General features: G+C 46.8%; 1 protein-coding gene across 3 annotated transcripts in view; it reads right to left on the bottom strand.

Annotated features, from left to right (window-relative positions):
- DSE (dermatan sulfate epimerase) overlaps positions 1-16,882 on the bottom strand; it is a 68,870-nt gene extending 51,988 nt beyond the window's left edge. For 2 of the 3 annotated variants that reach the window (XR_014786659.1, XM_084827350.1), the window contains exon 1: positions 16,625-16,882. The gene's annotated coding sequence lies outside the window, so the exon portion shown is untranslated. The remainder of the gene's footprint in view (positions 1-16,624) is intronic. The other variant, XM_084827352.1, reaches the window with a different exon arrangement.
- Positions 16,883-17,272: the final 390 nt, after the last annotated feature.

Here is a 17,272-nt window from a genome sequence, read left to right as displayed (position 1 = left end):
AGAAGGCCAGTACTCTCTGGACATCTAGAGTGTGTAGCCGTCGTTCCAAATCAGAAGTCGGGGATGGAAAGAAGGCAGGGAGAACGATCAGTTGATTAAGATGGAAGTCCGTGACTACCTTCAGGAGGAATGCTAAGTTCGGCTGCAGGACCACCTTTTCCTTGTGAAATACAGTGTAAGGTAAGTCTATTCTCAATGCGGAGAGTTCACTCGCTCTCCTCGATTTCGTAACGGCTATCAGGAAGGCAACCTTCCAAGAGAGCAGCCTCAAGTCCACAGCAGCAAGTGGTCCCAACAGTACCGACGTGAGGGTGTTGAGTACCAGAGTTAAGTCCCACTGAGGAACAAAGTCTCTCAGTGGAGAAGCCAAGTTTCTGAGTTCTCGCAGAAATTGCTTGCATAAGGAGTGGCTGAATATGGAGCACCTGTAGGGATGTACAAAATACTCACCTCCAGGTCCGAGGGGGGGGGGGCAATCCGTCCCTCCCCCCGGAATCCTACCTGTCTGGATCCACTCCGTGGCGATTCAATTACGGCTGCATTTACCTTAATCTAAGACCTTTACGGTCACAAAGGGCGTACTGGATGCCATTTGCGTCCGAAGGCAGTCCCCCTCAGCCAGCGATACGGCAATGGTGGCCGTATTGCTGGTGCTCCGGAGCTGGCCAGCGGCTCCACAGGATCGCCATGAGGAAGATCTGGCTCTGGATGGGTCCTCAGGAAGGCGGAGGTGAGTATTTGAAGGCGGAGATTCCGCCATGGACTCCGGGGGGAGGGCGGATTCTTTAGAATCTGGTCACATTGGGGTCCGTGGCAGAATTCTTCGCCATCCCTAATCACCCATCAATGTTGCCCCTCATAGCAGAAATCACTGAAGCATACACCCTGATGGAGGAGTACTTCAGGCCTTTGCTGAACAGATGTTGGAGGAAAAACAATATGTCCACTAGACAACAATATGTCCACTAGTTGTCGGTCGTGAACCAAAGAAACACCCATTTTGCTGAGTAAGAGCGGTGCGTGGATGGTTTCCTCGCCACATCAAGTACAGCCTGCACTGTCGGTGGAATCAGTGGGGAAATGTATGTGGTGGGTATTCAGAGCCGTGAGGTTCAGAGTATGGAGATCAGGGTGAAGGATCTTGCCCTGGTCCCAGGAAAACAAGTTGTCTATCCGCGGTAGTGGTAGGAGGTGTCCATGCGCTAGGCACAACAGCATCGTGAAGCAGGGTTGTCTGGGCCACCAAGGGGCAATCGGGATGCAGTTCATGGCATCCTATCTGATTTTGGAGATCACCCTTGTGAGGAATGGGAATGGAGGGAAAGGCTAGAACAGGTGCGCCTTCCATACCAGGAAGAAAGCAGTGCCTAGCGAACCTTGTCCAACCCCAGCTGTGGAGCAGAATTGTCCACAAACTGTATTCTCCGGAGGCGTGAAGAGGTCAATCTGTGGTCAGCCCCACTGGATGAAAATTAGCTGTAGGACTGTCCTGGCCAGCTGCCATTCGTGAAAGGACCGGAGGCGGCGGCTGAGGGTTGTCCTGTCCTGCAATATGTAGAGCAGTCAGGCGAATGTCCTTGGCGATGATCCAGTTGTAAAGTGTAGAGTGAGAGAAAGGAGGCGGGAAGAGTGCGCTCCGCCTTGTTTATGTACTAGAGAACTGTGGTATTGTCTGTGAGGACCTGGATGTGTCAATGTTGGAGGCACGGTTTGAAGGCGCAGAGAGCTTTCCAAATCGCCAACAGCTCCAAGGAATTGATATGGCACCGTGTTTCCTTGGGGGACCAGAGACCTTGTGCTTGAAGGGGGCCGCAATGTGTTCCCCAACCTAGGAAAGAGGCGTCTGTGGTGAGAACCCTGGATGGAGGAGTGGGAAGGAATGGCATCCCTTGGGTCAGATGCCTGGAGTCCATCCACCAGTCCAGGCTGAGAGCAACGACCTCCGATATCGAGAGTGTGACAAAGAGAGGGTTGCGGGTCAAGTCGAAGTTCCGGATGAACCAGTGTTGAAGTGGTCTCATTCGTAGCCGAGCCCATTCCATGACCAATACCATGGCTGCCATGTGGCCAAGGAGGCATTGCACGTTGTGTGCCCTGATACGGCGGGCAGAGAATATTGACGTGGCTTGCATGACAAGGTTTGTGACACAAGTTGTTGGGAGGTATGCCCAGCCTGATTTGGAATCGAGGATGGCCCCTATAAATTGAACTGTTTGAGTGGGGGTTCTCCTTGTTGATTTGTAGTCCCAATGCCCGAAGATCCAAGACAATGACAATATCGTGCAATAGAGCTTCTCGGGAGGAGGCCACCAGTAGCTATTCTAGATATGGGTAGATTTCTACTCCCTGAAGATGGAGGTAAGTGCAGACCACAGCCATGCACTTGGTAAGACGTTGGCAAGACGCTGAACTGGAACAGTTCTGCTCCGATCGCAAAGCAAAGGAACTGTGTGAGAGTACTATGGCTACGTGGAAGTACGCCTCCTCGAGATCGATCGTGGCGAACCCAGAGTCCTTCTGTAGGAGTGGGGGAATTGTAGCTAAAGTTGTCATCCTGAACTTCTTGGGGGTGACAAACTTGTTCAGGTTGCGAAGGTCGACCTGAATGGGCTGAAGGCCTCCGTCCTGTTTCGGTACCGTGAAGTACCTGGAGAAGAACCCCTCCGTACCAACGTTTGGATGAATGTATTGAATGGCGCCCTTTCATAAGAGAGATTGAGTTTCTTTGTGGAGGACCTCCGAAGGCGGAGTGACATGGACTGAACCCAAAGGTGGGGGTGTGTTGAATTCTATTCTCTATTTGTGATGGACAATAACTAGTACCCAGTTGTGCGATGTCACTCTTGCTCACGCCAGTCAATATTGGCTCAGGAGGTCTCTGAAAGGTGGACTGTAATTGTCGGTATAGAGGGGGATGGAGCTGAAGTCAAAGACGACGTTTAGAGAATCCTTCATCCTTCGCCTTTTGTTGGAACCTGGGGAAGGAGTAGTTTTTACTCTACTGCTGCTGTTGTGGGAATCTGGATGTCTGGTCCACAGATTGTCAAGGTGGATAGGTCTGGTGTCAGTACCAGCAGCACTGATGGTACGGAGCATGCTGCTACTGTTATTGCTGGGCTTGACCGATGCCCATCTTACGAGCAGTCGTTCTGGCTTTCTGCATGGAGTTCATCTGGTCATCTGTGTTGGCGCTGAATAAACCCTTGCCTCCGAAGGGTAAGTTTTCTATCCGCGAACGGGTGTCAGGAGTTAGGCTCACAGAGCGGAGCCAGGCATGCTGCCTTAGGACAACGGATCCCATCATGCTCTTAGCACTGCAGTCTGCTTGATGACGGGCAGTGCTGATCCACATGAAACATTCTAGCTAAGTCGTGTTGATCCTCAGGGAGGTGTGCGATGAGGGAGTCCATTTTCTCCCAGAGGAAGAGCTGATACCTGGCCATCATCGCCTGGTAGTAGGAAATTCTAAGTCCCAATGCCGCTGAGGAGTAGAGATGATGTCTAATGTTATTAAGTTTGTGACCCTCCTTAGCCACAGGCAAGACATGTGCTTTTTGCGAGCAACCTTGGGCAGACTTCACAATTATGGAGTTTGGTTTCGGATGTGAAAAGAGGAAAGATGCGTCGGTCTCTTGTACCCTGTACATTGATTCCAGACTCTTTGACGTCAGGGTCAAGGACGAAGGTGCTTTCCATGACTCTTTGACTGCACTCTGCAGGGCAGGGAGAAAAGGAATGGTCACTGGTGTGGACAGGTCTGTCGCAACAGCTTCAAATACCAGATCAGGAATTTGTTGGGGAGGTTGTCGCACCTCGATGCCCAACGACTGCACCATTCTCAGAACTTGTTCGGAGAAGTGGCCCATGTCTTCAGAAGGCGAGGCTCTATCTTGTGTCCCGATGACATCGTCTGGTGATGAGGTAGATGTAGGGACCAAGGAATATGAGGAGGAGTTGGACTGGTAGTCCTCCCTGGATTCCTGTGATTGAGTAGGTTGTTGAACTACAGTGGAGGCATGAGATGGAACAGGAGGTGGAGGGGCTTGATGGTCCTGACTGGTTTGGTGTATTGCTAAGGTCGTCAAGCGCCTTGATACCGGAGGAGGAGGGCAGAAAACGTCCTGGGTGTTGAAGCCGGAGGATTGCCCAGACTGAAAGGGAGCATGCAATAGTGAAGTAGCTCCTAGGTAGCAGGAGCGATCAAGGAAGAGATCACGGTCCCTACGGAGCCTCCAATCCGCATCCAAATGCTGTTGGTGGGGGCGGGGGGGGGGAGACGATGAGGCTGAAAAATGGTCCCAATCTCGGGATGGAGAATGTGAGTGATCACGGTCGTATCATCCCGTCCAATGATCCTGACGGTATTGATCCGGAGAACAGTATTGAAAAGGCTGTCGAGGGGAAAGTGCGGGTCAATACCGAGGTGGCTGGGTGTCATAACGACATGGTGTTGGAGACCTGGATCTCCGTCCCGTGGCTGAGTTGGGCGGGGTGGTGGGGTTGGTGTATCCCTCAACTCACCCTCTGAGACCGTAGAGGCCAGTTCCAGAGTAGTTGCGTGTGTGGTGGGCACAACATGAATAGGAGAATCCAGTAAAGGATGAGGGGGTGGGAGACCCACTCCTTTTCCTGTTATTTGGAGGATTTCTTTTTCCTCTTCTTTTCTGGTGCATCTGTCGCCGGTTTAGGGCGTTTTGCCTGTTTTGAGAGCTTTTTTGCCTCCGAAATGGCTATGCTCCTTCTCAGAGTAGGTAGGTGTACTCGCACCAGCTCAGTGGTGAGCGGGAGACAGGGAAGACTGGGTCACAATGACTGCTTCTGTACTTGTAGAAGGGACTGCGGAGGGCTGGTCCCTGGGTGTTTGTGCCTTAGGCATGTTGACAGCCTGAAGGGCCCGTTGCCACAGGATTGCTTTTAGTCAATTGGACCTGTTCTTGCGAGCCTGTTTTGATAGCGATTGGCAGTGGTGGCACCTTGTGGGATTCCCCCAAGCAAAGAAGACATAAGGAGTGGCCGTCCGAAGAGGGCACCTTACTGCCACAGGCCATGCACCGTCTAAACAGAGGCTTTTGGGCCACAGGCCAAGGAAGAAAAAATGCGTCACCGCTGAGGTGAACGACACTCCCCAACACCACCAACCATCTCCGTCTCTCTCTTGTTGTCTCTCTTCACTGCTCTCTTTTTTGATTTGAAGATAAAGAAGAAAAAATAAGATGAAGGAAGAAATGAGGTTTAGATAAGATAGAAATGCAGCGTGACAGAATGTCGAAAGTACGAACTAAGGTGGTCGAAAAGGAACTGAGGGGAAGGCGGGAACCCACACTATATATGCAAAAAATGGTGGGGGAGGGGTTCCCACCAAAAAAATTATGCTGCTTGGAAGTTTCCCGAACGGGTCTCCATGCAGGCGCAGAGCCCATATGTTTGATGCACAGAGACCATGAAGAAGAACTTAATTCACTACTGATCTATGTGGCTAAATCCACATGGGGCTACGTGGGAGGAAAAAGGACATGTTTGGCCCCTGGGATATTACTAGGGTCCTAGCATTATTCTGTCTTCTCTCTGTTTCTGTGTGGCTAATCCCACTAGGACTCCCTTTTCCCGTCTACATTTATTGCTGCTGTCAGGATGCCAAAACTGTGCTCTGCCTTATGGAGACCACATGTGCATCTCCCCAGGATGGACTCAAACACTCATGTCCTGTCTCCTCTTGCATTTCCCTTTCCCACTGAGCTACCAGCCAGCCTTATGTGAAATACTTGTTGCCTTCTTTGAGTGTATGTCCCTCAAATGTTCCCTCAACAAAATACTGGTTCTCTTCACATAGATAGTAGTGCAAATACATTGTGTGCAGACTTACGGAATTTGTCTGCAAGGAGGAATTATTCCCCCAACAGGATTACATCCATCCTTCCAGAATAGCTCTGGGTTGTTCATGGAGGTTTCTTACTCAAGCATCATCGAGTCTTATGCAGCGGGAAGTGCTACGGTCTCTTTCTGGCTGACTGGTTGGGGATGGGATATTCATGTACCGTGTTGGGTGAAGTCCTAGGGTCATTCATCAATTACCATTTGCTAACTGGTGAGTTCCATGCATTGGGTAATGTGGAGGTTTCACTGGTGCATAACCTTGAGTGGAGACTCTTGGAAGTGTTACTAGGTTTGGAAATGTCTACTAGTGTTGCTAAACTAGTTTTTCTTTTCCACAGCTATTGTGCTGTTGAATCTGCTACTGAACATGAATAGAACTTTGATTATGCTACACTGGTGTCAGCCCTCGTAAAGTGCCTGCTTGCATAGTTGGACCATATAATTGTCCTGATCTTTTCAAGTTGATACATACAGAACTGTTCCTATTGCTTTGCGTCTATCTGCCTATGGACATTTGAGGGTAAAATTTGGTTTTAAAAAAAGTTAGAGAAGTATTGCACTATAAAAATTTCAGCATAAACAATAGAGGTATCACTAATACAGATGAAACACAGTATTTTGCATTCATTAAAGAATTCAAAGCAAGGAAACAAGCAAAATCCACAGGCACATAATTTTAATGTGTCAGTGCATCTACTGGACTTCTTCCAATATAACTCTTACCGATGTCAGAAAGATTGAGACTACATCTTAAGAATTGTACAAAATTACTACTTCCTATATCTAAAACCATCAAACATGACTTTAACCACTATGTGCTTATAGCACACGTATTGTGCTGTACCTTAAAAGCTTAGAGGTTACATGGAATATCAATAAAATTAAAATATAAAGTGTAAAAATCAATGCAGGTAAATATCTTCATATTGATTTTTATCTTTTGTATTTGAGTTGTACTGATATTAGGTTGCATCCAACAAAAGCCTCTGAGAAATGGAAGGGCTTTTGATCCATTTGGGTTTTTCTGCTGAACAGGGGAAGAGGCAATGTTGGCATTACCCAAAAAAATCTGCTCCAGAGGTAGCACTGGGGGCTACAAAGGGAGGGAGGAATCGGCAAAAAATGCCTTCCCCCACTTTTTACCAGTGAGAGCATTCTAAGCATAACTCAGCTCAGGGATGCTCCCACTGGTTGAATAAAAACTCTGGATCCAACACTTTCTATATAGTGGGGGACGGGGGAGTATACAGTCCAGAAAAACCTGTAAACCTATTCATGCTTGAAAGCAAGTCCCATTGAACTGGTGCTTTTGAGTAAACATGCATAGGATCCATTGGCATACCTCACTGCAACCAATAAGTACTTGCTGTGTGTTTAAGTATTTCCTCCTATCTGATATTGCTCAACACCACATGTTCTTAACTACAGTGTTATGATTTAGCATTTTTTCCTTTTCCGTATTTCTACCAATCCAGGAGATGCAATTACAGTTCTACACAACTGAACCGAGTGAGCCTAAATATAGATAAGGGGGAAGAGATGATAGCTGGGTCTGCAGAGAGACTCACCCATATCATACCTTTTCCCAAAAAGAACTATATGCACATACATTTTCTTACTCTTTACAAGACTGTTTACAAGACTGTTATCAGTATTATTACCCTACATGATAGGTGGGGAACTAAGAAAAGTAGATTCTTAGTACAGTCATAGCTGTCATATTTGCAGCTACCAGGATTACAGTTTCACTGTTTACAGCTTATTCCAGCCTTCTGCAAACTGGTGCACTTAGATGTATTGCACTACAATTCCCATCCAGTCAGCACAGCCATTCCTGGGAATGATGGGAATTTTAGTCCAAGATAACTGGCAGGCAGACTAGTTCATTCTCTTGAACATTAGGCTACACTCACTCAAGAAATTTCTTTGCCTCTTCTGCTGCAGACTGGCACCCTGGCTGTGCTTCTGGACCTGGCACTACTTTAGTTGATGTCTATGGCCAGGAATAACTTGAGCACGCTCTGGGAGAGAGCGGAGGACAGGAAGGCCTGGCGTGCTATGGTCCATGGGGTCACGAAGAGTCGGACATGACTTAACGACTGAACAACAATGGCCAGGAATGCTTTCTTTCAGTTACATCTTCTTCATATACAAGAGACAATAGGACTCCACATGTACTTAATTAAAGCAAGTCCAAATTATAGCTTCCATTATCAAACCAATGCTTTCACAGCATGCAGGCTGGAGCTTAATGCATGACATGGCATATTCTCAGCTAATAAAAAATTTAAGATTTTTTTGGGAGGGCTGTGGTAGCTAGAAATACAATAAAAAACCCAACACCTTTAAATTCATTTATTATGACTTCTTCCCTCAGCATATATTGTTTAAATCAGGAGTAGGCAACATGCAGCCCCTCGGGTGATTCTGCAGCTCCTACTGCCTCGCTGTTGTGCTGCCAAAATTCAGTGTCACAGTGGCAGGGTGGAGGTGGGAAGAACAGGGAGCCAATTTCTCTTTAAAACAAGGTGTGCGCTCCCTGCACCTTATTTTAAAGGGCACTTGGCAGGTTTTTCCCACCACCAAATTTCGGCAGCAAGGCAGGATAAATTTTTCTCCCTCATAGTACTAGAACCCGGGGTCATCACATGAAGCTGATTGGTGGGAGATTCAGGACAGTTAAAAGGAAGTACTTCTTCACACAGTGCATAGTTGAACTATGGAATTCACTGCCACAAGATAAGTGATGGCCACCAATTTGAATGGCTTTAAAAGGGGGTTAGACAAATTCCTGGAGGAGAAGGCTATCAATGGCTACTAGTCCCGATGGCTATGTGCTAGATCCACTACCAGAAGCAGTGAGCCTATGTACTCCAGTTGCTGGGGAACATGGGTAGGAGGGTACTGTTGCACTCATGCCCTGCTTGTGGGTTCCTGGTCGACAGTTGGTTGGCTACTGTGTGAACAGAATGCTGGACCAGATGGACCCTTGGTCTGATCCAGCAGGCAGGGCTCCCACTGGTTTCTGGGGGAGGGAATTTGGCCCCCAGAGCTGTGCAGGTTGGCCACCCCAGGTCTAAGTGGTTACAGTAGTCTGCATCACCCACAGTGATATAGGTACTCAAAATAATAAGCATAGTAAGCAACATTTCATAAACTTGCAATAATTATTTTTAATATCAGAATTCAATATCAAAGTCTATTTCCAATTTGATCATTGCTTTATTCTCACTTTTGCAGATCAGCAATATTGAAGCAAGATTTCAGGCAGGATGTGATATAAGCTTTTATACAACTTTTGAGGGTTTTAAACACAAATTGGGAAAATCTCGCTAGTGAATGCATGGTTATTACTTTTAATTTAAAATCAAGATGAAGTAAATAAATGAGTTTTTTTTCCCCTGTTCATAACTCTCAGATATGGTTACTCTGCTTTAAGAAATCAAGAGTAGGCTTTTAACTCCTCTAGTTATCTTCAAAGAGAAGGAGGTGCCTCTATCCTGTATTCCTAAACTGAGTGGAGAAGAGGTCTTGCCATTAAGAATGCTTGCCAGATGTAGCCCTAAGCTCCTTTCCCTAATGCAGCATGAAGGAGAAGAGTGTAGGTCTAGCTATTCCTCTACCCCAGGATTTCCAAGTGGAAGCCTTCAGTAATCCAACTGTTTGGTTTTTTCTTTGCGCACTGCCAGATCCAGCAGTTCTAAAGTGGGGTGAAGAGAACATGACAGATGGAATACCAAGAATAAATATTGGGAGTGGGGGAGTGAATTGGACAGATTAAGGATACAAATTTTGATACTCAAGCCTGGAACAAGATTTTTCCCTTAGGTAAAAATTCTGCTGGTAATCATTAGTATGGGAACATAGGATAGTTTAATTTACTGTGCCACTCAATTCTTATTCACTCTGCTAAGGCTGTCAGTAAGGTGGAAGCCTGGTAAGTGGAAGGTGTACCCCAGTGTGTGATGCAAGAAAGCCATAAAATATGTGTGAAAAAATGGCAGATAATGCTGATACTGCGTTCTCTTTCACAGTTGAATTGGATGGTGTTTGGTTTTTGCAGTGAAAGCATTAGGGCTTTGAGTGCTTTGATTTAGTGTGATGTTGGTTCACCTAATGATGTGAGGAGACTCTCTTGTGAAGTGGGTCTGAAATGTGAATATTTTCATCAGTGCAAAACAGTTTAGCAAAAGTTCCATCTGAAGAAAGTACAACATAGCACAGAGCAGCCCTGCTCAGAGCTCATTCGCTTAACAACTCTGCTGCAACAGGGCTGCAATCCTATGCACGCTTTACTGAGAAATACCTATGGAGGTAAGTGGGGCAGATTTCTGACTGAACCTGAACAGCATTGAGTATAAATGAGATATAAGCCTATCAAATCAAACACACATAATACAAGGAACTTATACTAATGTATTCATGTTCACACTATTCAATTTGTGCAGGGCTACTTCACAAAATATTGTTTTCCTGGATATATTCCCCCCAGCCCCCTCCGCAATACAATGTGCCAGGTAAAAACGGAAGGTCTTTGTTTCATGTGTTTTTTGCTATTTTCCAGAAACTTTTCATTTGAACGTACACCAAAAGAATGGCTCCTTGTCCATGGCGCTCTCATACTCACATGTGGAGCTCCCACACACATCTCTACACTCACAAAGTGTGTTCACAAGAGCACAAACAGAACGTTGTACTGCGATAATGAGAGCAATCCACAAGTCTCACCAAAAACAATGCTACGTATTCTCAGAGGTAATTCCCTCAGGGTTCAATGGGACTTTTTTCTAGTTAATATCCCTAAGATTGCCTTAACATCCCTTAAGCTGAATTTTCTCTGTACTGGCCCCAATTTCTGCAAACATAATAGGCAGAAAACAATCCACACATTTAAATGTTGCGATATTTCTGATAGCTTTAATACTCTCTCTACACATGCAGGCACTGAATTTTACCTATCCTCTTGTGAAGCAAAGAAGTTTAGTTATCCAGTACTAAAGGACAAAAAAAGACCCCAGAGAGGGGGAGGGAAAGAGAGATTAAGCTCCACCTACCTGTCAAGGGCCATACCGCAAGGCTTGAGATTGTTAGGAACAGATCCCAAATGATGAATGGCTGCCCTGTTTCTGCATGCCTTTATCACCAGGGTTCCCTTCCTCTCTGAACCCTTTCCTGTATGATTCAGTGCCAACCTGTTCAGTGCTAAGCAGCGCTCAAATCTTAAGATCTAAAATGGTTCTGCTCAGCTGTCACAAAATATTAATGATGTCAGGGGAGAAAAAAAACACTTACTACACTTCTTCCTCCACTCTTTCTATACACATGTGCTTTGTGTGATTTAACACTGACAAACACTGTGAAACGGAATGCTGAGCTTACAAGCTCAAATTGCTTGGCTAAGAATGCTTGCGAAGGTTTTGTATTTTAACAAGTGCAGAATAAATTCAGGGCATTACAAAATGATGCCTACATTCGAAGTCACTGTTATATGCAGCACAATCCTACACAGGTGTATCTGGAAGTAAATCCCATGGAGTTGATGGGCTTGGTCCCAGATTGCAGCCTCAATGTAGGAATGCTTGTACATCTTCCATTATGCAAAGCTGTCCTCAAAGTCTGGATGTATTTCATTATACTGCTACAGATGTGTTTTGATAATTGAAAAGAACCAGAGACCAAAACTCCCCCACTTTGGGCGCAATCCTATGGCCTCCAGTCAGCAACTAGACGGCCATAGGATGGGTTGGTTCCTGGGAACCAACCTTGGAGCCCATACTCCAAGGTCGGTTCCTGGAGAACCGACCTCCACCCCCTCCCGTGCCGCCTTGTAGGCAGCATGGATCGGCTCTGCACTCGTAACGGCAGTGCGGAGCAGCGAAAAAGGGGCGTTCCTGGGGGTGGGGTGATCAGAAATGCCAGTACGACACATCCTATGTGTCATCTGGCTGCTAGCCATGAAAGCAGGGCGGGGGGAGCAAGGAGATCCACTCTTCACCATTCCTCCCGCCCTGCACTGGATAGGTGGTTGCCCCCAGGGTCGGAAGCGACCATTGACCCACACAGGATTGCTCCCTCCCTTATAAATGTTTGCTTTGTTTTCAATCAGTTCTCATTTTGAAAGATAACAGAAGCAAGAGGTTGCCAGGATTGTGAATGACAATCAATACTTTTTAAAGAGTAGTTTGAGGGTGGAATCCTACACCCACTTACCTGCGAATAAGTACCATTGGATTAAATTATGCTTACTTCTGAGTAGACATGTGTACTTCAATAGAATTGCACTGTAAATTGCACACAATGACTGGGTTCATACAACACGATAACCCACATTCAGCAGTTGGGGTTGTTATTGAACCATGGGTTGTTATTGAACCATGGGTTAGCATGTGGTCTGAACCCAGTGCATTTTCCACAGGGTGGCTTGTTAACCACAAACAATCCTAATGCTAAAAACAACAAAATGCTAAAAACAACAAAAAGGCTTTCTTCAGCTACAAAAGGCAGAGGAAAGAAATGGTGGTTCAGCTATTAAATAAGGATGGCAAAACGATAACAGATGACAAAGAAAAGGCAGAGGTGCTCAATTCCTACTTTGGCTCAGTCTTCTCCCAAAAGAGGGTCTATGACCCCCCTGGCAAAGGCGAAGTACGGGCTGAAGGGGCAGGATTGCAGCTGGAGATCAATAGGCATATGGTCAAGGAACACCTAATTACTTTGAATGAGTTCAAATCTCCAGGGCCAGATGAACTGCATCCTCGAGTAATCAAGGAACTGGTAGAAGAACTCTCAGAACCGCTGTCTATTCTCTTTGAGAAATCATGGAGGACGGGGGAAGTGCCAGAGGACTGGAGGAGGGCTAATGTTGTCCCTATCTTCAAAAAGGGTAAAAAGGAGGAACCTGGGAACTACACACCAGTCAGTCTGACATCAATAGCAGGGAAAATTCTGGAGTGGATGATAAAGCAATCCATCTGGAAGCACCTTGACAACAATGCAGTGATTACGTGAAGCCAACATGGATTTGTCAAAAACAAGTCCTGCCAGACAAATCTGATCTCATTTTTTGATCAAGTAACCTTTCTTGTAGACCGTGGGAATGCTGTAGACATCATATACATCGACTTCAGCAAAGCTTTCGACAAAGTGCCCCATGATATCCTGATGAGCAAACTAGCTCAAAGTGGGCTAGATGAAACAACGATCCGGTGGATCCACAGTTGGCTACAGAATCGGACTCAAAGAGTGCTTATCAATGGGACCTTCTCAAACTGGGGAGAGGTAACGAATGGGGTACCGCAGGGCTCAGTCCTGGGCCCAGTGCTCTTCAACATTTGCATTAATAACTTGGAGGAAGAGGTGCAGGGAATGCTGATCAAATTTTCAGATGACACCAAATTGGGTGGGATAGCTAATACTTTGGAAGACAGAAACAAAATTCAAAGTGATCTGGATAGACTGGAGCACTGGGCAGAAAACAGAATGACATTTCATAGGGATAAATGCCAAGTTCTGCACCTAGGAAAAAGAAAACAAATGCACAGTTACAAGATGGGGGGATACGTGGCTCAACCACACTACAAGCGAGAAGGATCTTGGAATTGTTGTCGATCACAAGCTGAATATGAGCCAACAATGTGATGTGGCTGCAAAAAAGGCCAATGCTATTTTGGGCTGCATTCATAGAAGCATAGCTTCCAAATCCCGGGAAGTACTAGTTCCCCTTTATTCAGCACTGGTTAGGCCTCATCTGGAGTACTGTGTCCAGTTCTGGGCACCACACTTTAAGAAGGATGCAGACAAACTGGAGAGGGTTCAGAGGAGAGCAACAAAGATGATCAGGGGACTGGAAACAAAGCCCAATGAGGAGAGACTGAAAGAACTGGGCATGTTTAGCCTTGAGAAGAGAAGACTGAAGGGAGATATGACAGCGCTCTTCAAGTACTTGAAAGGTTGTCACAGAGAGGAAGGCCAGAATTTCTTCTCAATAATCCCAGAGTGCAGGACACGGAATAATGGGCTCAAGTTATAGGAAGCCAGATTCCGGCTGAACATCAGGAAAAACTTCCTGACTGTTAGAGTGATACGACAACGGAACCAATTCCCTAGGGAGGTGGTGGGCCCTCCCACACTGGAGGCATTCAAGACGAGGCTGGACAGCCATCTGTCAGGGATGCTCTGACTTGGATTCCTGCATTGAGCAGGGGGTTGGACTCGATGGCCTTGTAGGCCCCTTCCAACCCTACTATTCTATGATTCTGTGAATCCACAGTTAACAACTCAACAACAAACCATGGGTTCTCAAGGTGGCTCTTTCAAGAAAAATAAGCCACCCTGCAGAAAATGCACTGGGGTCAGAGATAACCCATGGTTCACCTACAACCCATGGTTCAACTACAACCCACACTCAACTTCTGAGTGTGAGTTATCGTGTTGTGCGAACCCAAGTTGGAAGCAGCTCAGTGTGGGAAAGCAAAGGCAGCACCAGGTGAGCATGTTAGCTTTTGCTACTATATTCCTTTATCCTTTGCTCTACTTGCAGTAGGCATTCTTTCCGCTCCTCAAGATCTCTGCAAATCTACTTGCAAATTCTATTACAATAGACTCCACTCTTAAAGGGTCAAAAGACACGGTAGTACATTTTTCTAACTTTTAGAATAGGACACTGACCTGTTAATAGTGACCAAAGAGATGCTTCTATAGAGGGAAGGAGGGGGAGGAAGGGAATGCTTTTCAGATAGAATACAGGCAACACAAAAATTGCAGGAAGATTAAAATGTGATTATAAATCCACCTCCCTGTGCTGCGACTGACTTCAAAATCAGATATATGTGCATTCAAAACAGAATTTTGAGGAATATATACCTTCCTTATTTATTGGAGGTAGTGGTGGTGTGTGTGGGGGTAGAACTCCTCTATTCCTGCCTTTCATTCATGTACACATCTCCCCAATGGCAGAGATGCTCATCAAAGGGGCTTTAAATGGCATATGGAAAATCTGAGACCTTGGAACATGTAGATTAAGGGTAGGCTCAAGTCCACTTAAGAAAGATTAAACTGTGCCATCCTATGTCTGGCTATTCAAAATAAAACCTATTAATTTCAATGGGTCTTACTCCCAGTTAAGTGTATATAGGATTGCAGCCTTAGTTTTCCCCCTCAGCATCACCCAGAGCTTTTCATTGGCCTTTGTTCATGCAGTCAGGCTTATTAGAGTCATAAATTATAGATTCTTCCTACCTTTTCAACGCAATAACTAGTTTATATTTGTGATTTTTACAAAATTAGAATGGCAGCTATTTCAGTTGAACAGAATACCGTTCTGAATAACAAAGGGTGAGCACACTAATACAGGAGACCTGCTGGGCCTTTCCACAACAGTTCATGTAAGTGGTCACATCAGCTCACAGATTTTTAAAGCCAAATGAAGCAAATTCTGACCTCTTACATGAACCTACAAATGCTGCAATCCCATCGGTACTTATTCCCAAGGATGCATGCATGGAATTGGGTTGCAAGGGTGTTCAAACTGCAAAACACCTAAATTGGCTAAATTCAGATTGTACATTTACAGGGCAATCTAATGCATGTCTACTCAGGAGTAAGTCCCATTGAATTCAATGGAACGTACCCCCAAGTAAGTGTTATACAACTGCAACCTTTATTTTTTGTGGTTTGTCCCACAACATTCACACATAGCACAAATGGGGCAAGAGGATCAAAATGTTTTTGCTTTTTAGCATCATGTGTGAAAATGGACTAAGACTGCAATCTGTGGCATACTTACCAGGGTGTAAGTCCCCTTCACCGCAACATGACTTACTCTGGAGTAGACATGCATAGGACTGTGCTATAAATACCTATGGAATGGCTGTAAATTACACCACAATCATCTTTGCGGAGGCCTCATTACAAAAACGAGAGCAAGGAGTTCTCTTGGTCTCTCAAAAAAAGTTCAAATTTCTAAACGCCACAGTAAGTTGCTAGTCCTTGCTCTTATTTTTGTTCTTGGCGCCTGGTAGGCAGACACGACTGAGTGCAAGAATCAAAGTGAACCAGTCAGCGCATCAGTCGCGCTGCCACACACACGCACGAACCAACTCCTTGCATTCTTTTCATAATCCCCGAGACTACTGGGATCAAGTGGTTGAATAACTGGACACTGCGCGGAAGCAGCGTGGATTTCCCTCTCATCTCCCAGGGCAAACTTTGCTCGGAGTTACAACCTCATCCCAGGCATGTGTGGAAATGGTCTAAGACTGCAATCTAAGGCAGTCTTACTTAGAATGAGTAACTCCCGTTCACCTCAATGCGACTTACTTCGGAACAGACATGCATAGGGCCTACTCATAAGTAAGTTCAACCGGGCTTTCGCTCAAGTCAAAATGCACAGGATTGCAGGTCTAGTTCTGACGTTCTTGCAGTTCCCTACTCCTCGCCAGGTGGGGCTGAACCCAGGGCGCAACCCCACTGCAGGGGTCATCATCTACCAAACCACTCCCTGTCAAGATAAAGTGTCTCTGGGCGTCTGCATAACGCGCTGACCTCGCTCCCGAAGATGCCCCGCTGTCCTCCACGCATCTGCAGCAGCACCCCTTCCTTTCTCCAACCCCGGCGATGCTCCCAAACCTCGACCTCTAAGCACAGGGCCAAGAAAAGTTTCCTGTCCGGCCGTCGGGACGTCCACGCCTGGGTGGAAAAAGAAGCTGCTGTCGTCGACCTCCTCCTCCCGCCCCCGCGCCCTCGTCCTTACCTCTCCCCCAGCTTGCTGTTGCGCAGACCTACTCACTCCATGGCGGCAGGAGATCGTGCCGCCGGAGTGAGGGAAGCCGCCGCCGCCGCGTCTCCTGCCGCCGCCCGCGGTCATGCACCCATTGTCGGCGGGCGAGGCTTTGGCCACTCGGCACCGATGGATGCTCGCTGGGATGGGTGGTGGACGGATGAAAAAGGCAGGGGCCGCGCGGAGCGCAGAAGGGCTTCTGCAGGCGCCGGAGCTCCGCCAGAGGGAGGAGACCACAACGTCACCGGGGAAGGGAACAGGGCGAGGAGCCCCTTAGTCCCACCTCCCTCCCTTTCGGCGTTGTGGTTCGCACAGGCTTCGCACACGTCTCAACGCTCCAAGTTCGACTCTCCTTTGAAACTGGGTTTCCCGCCAAAGGAGCAGAGCGCGAGACGTCTCCGGGTGTTTGCGGGGGCTTGGAGTGCTTTTTCCACGCACCCCCTCGAGGGACCGGGGGTTTCCTCCAGCCCCTTATCCGGGGGGAAAAAAAGAATTCACTTCACAACCTTTTATTGTAAATCTGGGTCGCCACCTCCACAGGCCTGTAGCTTACGCACCTCGTAAGGCTGGGGTCGTCAGCGGCTTGTTCGACAAGGACGTGATAGCTGGAAGAGGAAAACG

This window comes from Heloderma suspectum, chromosome 1, assembly GCF_057233095.1.
Source record: "Heloderma suspectum isolate Gila_16-S chromosome 1, 16-S_ref, whole genome shotgun sequence".
In the NCBI taxonomy this organism is placed as follows: Eukaryota; Metazoa; Chordata; class Lepidosauria; order Squamata; family Helodermatidae; genus Heloderma; species Heloderma suspectum.
The sequence above is the reverse complement of the archived record's forward strand: the minus strand, read 5'-3'. Positions and strand labels throughout refer to the sequence as shown.